This window comes from Eucalyptus grandis, chromosome 8 (assembly GCF_016545825.1).
Source record: "Eucalyptus grandis isolate ANBG69807.140 chromosome 8, ASM1654582v1, whole genome shotgun sequence".
NCBI lineage: Eukaryota > Viridiplantae > Streptophyta > Magnoliopsida > Myrtales > Myrtaceae > Eucalyptus > Eucalyptus grandis.
The window spans coordinates 60,349,517-60,357,546 of record NC_052619.1 but is presented as its reverse complement, the minus strand read 5'-3'; the positions used below and the strand labels follow the sequence as shown (position 1 = coordinate 60,357,546).

Sequence of the window (8,030 nt, the reverse complement as noted above, 5' to 3'; positions counted from 1 at the left end):
ATGGTCATTTTGGTTTTGAATCAGGACTTAAATTGGCCGTAGGTTTCAACCATTCGACGGACGTGCTTGGTGCATGATCCTGTCCATCTCTCATCAAACATGAAAACACGTGCAAACCCACCAATCAAAGATAGAATGGAGTGGTCCCAAAACATTGCACCTCGTCGTATCGCTGTTCGTGTGATTGGTCTCGCTTCTCTAGTGTATGGTAACTGCAATAACCCCACTTAACACTAAGATGAGATGATATGAACATGTATGCATATGTGCGCATCTGTATATACACATATGGCGAGGACAAGATGCATTCGTTCGTATTGCATAAGGTTCGACTCTCGATCTTTACGTTACAGATAGTTTATGAATATGTAGAGTTGACTTGGTAATTAAAGAGACAATCTATATGTGAATTAGGCATATGATATAGGAAAAGTCTGAGCTGACCGTCCTCAGTTAAGTGATGGAGTAACGGTCAGATAATGACCACATGTTTTCAATGCAAACCGGTTTCCATCCTTTACTCTTTTTTTTTTAATCTTTTCGAAGAGAGAATTAGTGAGAATTCTACTAATAAAAAATTACAAGCAAAAAATAAATGATCAAAGTGATTTTCTTATCTTTGTGCACATAAGACTCAAGACCATCCTCGTAAAACCCTCCAAAATTTCAACACAATCCAAACATCGTTAATTACAAGTAAACAAATACAGATAATTACAAGTAAACAAATATTATCACCTACTAAAAAGAAATCGTTAACGTCATTATATAGATCTATTAAATTTAAAAGATGAAAAAAAACTTGAAATGTCGGCTTCCTCAACCGATTTCATTTTTACCCTGTTTTTTTTTTCCCGAGATTTGTATAATTCTTTATTGCAAGCTCAAATTAAGAAACAAATCAAAGTAATATTATTTACACAATAATAAACAAATCCTACAATACTATTCAAATAATAAGAAATATATAAAGAGCACAGTTACAACTTTTAAATAGTGGATATTATTCTTTGATCAAACAAAAGGATTATGTAGATATTATTTCCTATTATCCTCTGTATTATTGACTCAATGAGAATACCATTCACCTTTAGCACTTAGTAAATATTTCTTATGTGAGGATAATTGTGTGTTACGGTTAGAGAAGAGACTTGAGTACTATTTATAGAGTTTTCAGCTAAACCCTCATACTAAGAGTTGGGCTCAACTCAACTTATACTAATCAGCTTCATATTAGACTAATTAAAAAAAATTATATTTCATCTTATGAGGGCGATCTCATAATAATAAATTATAATATCAATTAATGTAGCCGACATTAAAAAAAAAAAACTTTTACCCAGATTTCCCTTGTTTCATAATCCGATTTTGGGTAGAGAGATTTGGAGTCGGACATTCCCGTTGCTCCCCCTTTTCTGCACCTCTCTTTGGGCCTCTGATCCAAAGAAAAAGTGACAGGTTGACCGTCCACTTTGAAAGATTGTGCTGCTTTTTGCAACATTTAGGGCATAGATTTTAGACGAGGAGAAAGGCCGCGCAGTTAACATATGGTTCTTCGAAAACACTATTTGTTGGGTCAAGACTTAATATTTTCCTTGCATGGCTCTCTCTGGACATGATCCATAGATGAAGAATAACGCATTTCGTCCCGATGGGTATGGTCAACAATTGTGCTTCATTAGATCCATTTAATGAAATGACACTAACGCAATTCAGCCAATGGGATCCCCTTCTGCTAGTCGAGTTCAATGAATTTAGTATGTCGGATTTTCTTACTGTTCTCTCCTTAAAATTTGAACGTGATCCAATAGTTATCGATGCATACTTGTTGATTTTGTGAAATAAAGCGCTGGAATTTTAATGAGGCCGAGTGTGTATGTTTTTCTTTTTTTTTGGGTGCTCTCCTGTATCATTTTTCATATTATTATTGTTGTGTATTGCCAACCTCCCTTTGTGAAAAACCTTCTCTAATTCGTTGGACTAAGACATTTATATAGGCATGGAAGTAGGGTCTCTCTTCATGAACTAGACATCAAAAGGGTGCTTCTTCGGTTCGTAAGTAAGAAACGAGAGTGGTCCCACATAAGACTATAATATAAATTTACTGGTCATTATTGTTAATTATCATAACTCGGTTTCACTTATAAATGATAACTTTTTACCTTTTTTAAGTGGCTTAATTTAAAAGAAAAAAAAAAAAACAATGGCTTGACTATGGAATCGGTAATTGTAACTTGGATATATTAACACTCAGTAATTAAGTCATTGTAAATGACAAGTTAGTAATCATCCCGCAAATATTGTAATTTACCTCAAAGCCTCCTAATTTTTTTTTTTTTTGGGTTTTGGGCCAAAAAGCCTCGGAAGGTTGACCTTGCTAACATTTTGAAACATTTCATGAGATATTACAAATAATCTGAATTTATTGTAAATTTTCTTTTCCCATTCTTGGGAACTGAACTCCATGAATATAAATATCATCTTCATATACGGTAATTTTCCTTAAATCAATACTAAGATTAACAATTATAAGCCATATTTTAACATTTATTAATCACTAAAATTTAAAATCAGCCTATGTTAATATTTTTTTCTCAATGACAATAGAATTTCCCCAATGTCAAATATTCATACTGAAGTTCAGACAGTCAAATTTTGAGGATGAGGGAAGATGTACCTGCCGATGGGAGTTGTACAAATTGGGCTTAAACAAAAGGAAGCCCAAACCGCAGAGGCCCAATCAGCCTCCTCAGCCCATTTAATGGGCTCTTCCTCTCCCTGCAGAGAAACCTGAAGAACAGAACAGAAAAGCAGAGCATTAGCAGTAGCAAGAGAAGAAAAAACAGAGAGCTCGGAAGAACCAAGAAAGAAAAAGAGGATTTCTTGCGTGCCTCTCCACGGGTTGGATGAACTTCGTTTCGCGGCGCCCAGGGTAAGGATTTGAACTCTTTATCCGTTCAATCGAAGGAAATTTTCGTCGCTAAGTGGTAAGGTAAACTCGGATCTGTTTGAATTCTGAGTTGCTGGTTCAATCATGAATTGTTTAGCTGCAAAATCATATATATTAATGAAAATTTAGGGTGTCGTAGAGTCGTGGGATTTTACGGATATCAATTTGGAGTTACGGTTTGGTCGGAGTAAACTTTTGAAATTTCGCGTGCGCGCTGCTGGAACCAATTACAAATTACTATGTTTGGCACTGGTTTTCACGTACCTTGGGCCGTCTTCTGGGCCGGCCAAATTTAAGTTGTTTTAGTACTTTGAGAAAACTTTGTTCTGACAATAAGCTCGCTGAAATCGGAGTTCTTGAAAGAGAGATATGACGTGACCAAATTCGATGCTCAAGCTGCCTAGTACAGGAGACAACAATGACTGTTCTGCTATGGGCAAGCTTTTCATTGACATGTAGGAGTCGTTATGTTGCTTAATAAGTGTGTAGATTTCGAGTTCTAGCTAAGAAAGTTATTTGCTCGAATTTTTATATCCGTTTCTCTTTTAATTGCTAGAATTTCAAGTTCAGGCTCGATTTTGTGTTCGTTGTTTAGTTTTGGTAATTTCCTTGTTTCTTCTGCAATTCTTTCTTGCTTTCTTGTTATGTTTTCTGTGTCCTTTTCTTTTCACCATGAGTTGTGCATTTTTAGGATGTAATCTCCAGCTGGTGTTGACCTGAGAGTGCAGGTCTTTGTTGTACCCTTATGATAATTCTCAACTTCAAATTGTGATTTCATAAAGATATGATATTTGGTTGCTTTTGTTGGTTATGAGTTAGTATGTGGGAAAGTCTGTCACAAAATTTTGGTTATAGTCCTACCTGTGGTTGGACTTTGTTACCCTTCACATTTGGTTTGGGCATTTCGTTGGATCAATAGATTAAGTTTTGATGCTTTAGCTGGAATACTGAGGCAAAAGAAAATTAGAAAGAATTTGAGATGAGAAATGATAATAATATGATTGAGAGAGCGGATATAACGAGGAGGAGAAGAAGGCATTTGTCACACGAATGTAACATATTGGCCATGGCGTACTTATGGAAAATGTTTGATATACAAGATGGACTTAGTCCCAACGGTTTGAGCATTCAGGATAAAGGGCTGTTTAATGCTGTTTTGGAGTATCAATGCAAGAGCTGGAATCCTAACTATACATCTTATAGATATTCTGCATGTCATACTAGTTATTGCCCTCCTGCTTTTGGAATTATCCAGAAATTCATGCAAGCCCCAACTTACAGACAAAGCGGATTATGAAGGAATATGCTTCATACACATGTCAACCAACAACTTCAGATTCTAACTTCACTAACTGACTCTTTTTCCCCCCGGCTGACATATCTATAACTCAAGTTCCTGCTCGTTTTTAGCTCCTGTGTTCAGCTGACAGCAAATTCTTCACCTATTTCTCTTCACTTGTGTAGTCACAGGCGGACTAGCAGTGACTGTTAAGCAGTTCATCATGTTCTGAGGTTGGCCTGCGCAGGAGCTTGGGAGGGAGGTTGAATGAGTCTTTTCCAAATGGTTATGTTGCTCCACTTCAGATGTCAGAGTCTTTAGTTTTGCAGAGTTGAAAGTTGCAACAAGAAGCTTCAGGTCTGATACAATTCTTGGCGATGGTGGTTTTGGTAGTCTTGAAAGGCTGCTTTGATGAGAAGGGATCTTTCCAGAGCAAAAGAATGACTCCAATTGCCATTAAAAAAAAAAAAAAATTGAACCAAGGGAGCATGCAAGGCTTCAGAGAGTGGAAGGTAATCTTAGTTCCCCTCAGGAAAGCTTGGGTTGCATGTGCTTTGCAGTATTTAATGTTAATTACTGTTGCATTTTTAGCAAGAAACTCTATTATGATGCTAGGAGGAGAATTGTGTCCAGATACATAGTCTCTTGTAGAAAAACGAGAACAAGATGATAGATGTTAGTGGCCTTTTTTGTCTTTAGGTTGTTCTAGTTTTGTGTGGCTAATTTCATATGAAGCTCACTATCTTAATTTGCTTTCTTCCTTTGGAGAATATATGTCATTGGCCAATTGAACGCATATTTCTGGGGGTTTGATGAATGATGAGGACCAGATTATTCTGTTAGGATTGCGATTATTTAGGAAAAGACGGTGCTTGCACCTCTTATCCTTTATTTTAGGCTCTGTGTCTTGTCCTATGACCACGAGCAATTCTATGCAAGAGCTTGGAGAAAAGTCAGCTTGCTTTTCCATTGTATGGTTCAAGCCCACATAAAAGCATTGAAATTTTTTTGTGAGATCATGTTTTCAAGGACTTTTGGGAGTGTAGATATCTTCCAGATACGCAATAGGTGAGTAAAAGTTTGCCTATCCTACTCCTGGTGCCGTTAATTTTCTGGTGTTTATTTTATCTCTATTCTAAATCAAGACAGCAGGCGCAGTGCAGGGTGAAATACATCTCATATAAGTTTTGGTGCACATGTACCATTGGAGATTCAATGGTAAAAAAATTTCAAGAAGAGCTGTTTTCACCAATTTGCTGAACAGGTTTTCGGGATGTAAAGCGATGAGACACAGATGGTTAAGGCATATCTGTTTTGGAAAGCACATTTGAGTGGCTGTCTCAGGGTGTGTGGATGAGAAGGCATGCTACTTTAAAATCCTAGGAGTAATTGATCTATAGATGCCTCTAGTGAGCACCTGTGCTCTTGAGCTAAATCTCGAGATTCCACAATCTTGTCCTACAGTTATTATGTCTAAGTTGTATAGTGCATATTGCACGCATGTTTGTTGTCCAGCAGCCAACCAGCATGGAAGTGGAGGAAAGAAGTAGGAGTAGAGAAGCTTTGCCAGCTTAGCATCTATCTCTGAGGTTCTTGAGTGTTGGAGTAGAAACATTTTCTGAATCTTGTTCATCATTTATAATTATTATGGTGAAGTCCGTGATAGCTTGTAAATTTGAAATGTAGGGACTCTTCTTGCATTTCGGAGGGTTTAGGCCCTGCATCAGAAACTATTTTGACTTATATCCTTGCCTTTTAAGCTAAACTCAGACCATGTCACTACAATATACCTCAAACAGTAAATCCCAATCTGAGTTTTATGACATTAGAGCCACTTCTATAACTTCTCAACATAGTTCTCTGAACTAAAACCATCCTAAGTGAGGATATTTTATTTGTGGAAAATGATGCTGGCTGGCCCTGAAATTGAGGTGACCTGATTACTTTACTCCAAACTTATGCTAGTTTAGGAGAATCCGGACATAACTATTCTTCTTCATTACCCTTAAAGAACAAATAAGATTCTACCATTTACTTTTTATGAATCAGCTGGTAAATGAAGGTCAACACGTTATTAGCATACAAGTCTTTTTAAGTGTAAAAGATGAGGAGGGAAGGACTTAGCCTACACATAAATCTAGTTAGCATTTAAATTTTTTCAAAATTGATCATCACTCAAGATGCTATTGTCTTTCTCGGAAGGTGGACACCTACTTTGTACTACCCAAGTGCATTCGTGTCTATCATGTTGCATATTAGTGCTTGTATCTTTCTGCATTTTAGACTCTACATGGTCACCCATACTGTCATAAATCTTATCCTCTTATTGGCTTTGCAGATGTCAAAATCATGCAAGGGATGTTTACTTGCTTTATAAATAGGTTGAGCACTTAAGATTTGCTTACTCCATAGCATATGAAATTCAACCGTGCAGTTCACATGTTGGGATTTACCATTGAACATGGATGATGATGCATCATTGAATATTTCATCCCAGTTTTTAATTCATATTATTTGCTACCATCTAAATTTTGTAGGGTGCATCCACGGTAGATGGCTCTAAGGGTGCCCTAGTGGGTTGCTTTAATTTCCTGTCATACAAATTGGTCGTTCTATCTCCTCTCTTTTTCCGAGGGAGATGCCTGTTTGCTTCGTCATATTATAACAGATGTGCAATTATGAGGGTTTACCCTATTTTGACATGGGAGTGATGACTTTTTGCAGTTGGAGGTGAACTTCCTGGGCAGCTTATCCAAAGGATTGTCAGGCTAATGGCATGTTGTTTGGAGGATGAACTACTACTTGTCCATGACTTCTTGCCAGAGACTGCACTAAAGAACCATCTCTTTCGAAGTAAGGTTCTTTACTGGGCGATATATACATGCTTGCTTTAAATTTATGATAAATAGGATCTTTTCTTGGTTCAATTAAATATACAAATCATGTGTCTTTCCTGCTGCATGGGGCTTCGCCATTAAACCATTTCCATGGGTCACATTGCTTAGCTTAAAATTGCAATAGGAGTAGCCAAAGGCCTTGCGTTCTTGCACCAGTTAGCCAAATAATCTGCAGAGATTTCAAGCACTCACGTATTGCTGGACTTCGTAAGTTTCATGTTCGTTACTTAGATTAAATGAAGCAATACCACATTGTTGTTACCTTTAAAATTTGATTCCAAAATCTTGTCCTGTGCTGAAATAATTCAACTATGTTTGCAACATCCTGTTTTTTTGCAATCTCCTCTTGCCATACTGGAAGCAACATTACATGCGACGTCACAAGTTACTGGAGCTTATGGCTATGCGGCACCCAAGTATATAGCCACAGGTAATATGATGGGCTTTCTGAATTGCTTGGGGCGATCATAGTAGAGAACATTGCACTTTGGACTTAGTTTGACCATTCTTAATGCCATGTTTAGCAAATTCATGTTAGAGCACTGGCCATCCATGAACGAAGTCATGGAAATTGTGGGAAAAATTAGTTACGCCTGATAGAAAACATTATTTCCTAGACAATTGATCACAACTCGACCTTCTTTCTCGGACACAGTTAGTAAATCTTTATTCATCACCTCTGCTTGTCGCCGATTCATCATTTCTACTGTATGAACTTGCTTGGCCAATGGGAATGCTGTTGGTCCGTTGGGCTGACCCATCCATGCCTAAAGTTCAAAATGTGGTCCATGTTGTCTGTGTTGTTGAGTTGGGGAGGGAGGGAGGGAGGGGGGGAGAGAGAGAGAGACCGGGCTATCATTCATGATATGGCCAAAAGCGGCCCTGTTCTTCGAGGATAAGAATT

General features: G+C 37.5%; 1 long non-coding RNA gene across 1 annotated transcript; it reads left to right on the top strand.

Annotated features, from left to right (window-relative positions):
- The first annotated feature begins 2,798 nt into the window (after positions 1–2,798).
- LOC104415396 lies at positions 2,799–7,802 on the top strand. Its single transcript, XR_720372.3, has 3 exons — positions 2,799–2,932; positions 4,415–4,741; positions 6,954–7,802. It is a non-coding gene; the product is annotated as an uncharacterized LOC104415396 (long non-coding RNA).
- Positions 7,803–8,030: the final 228 nt, after the last annotated feature.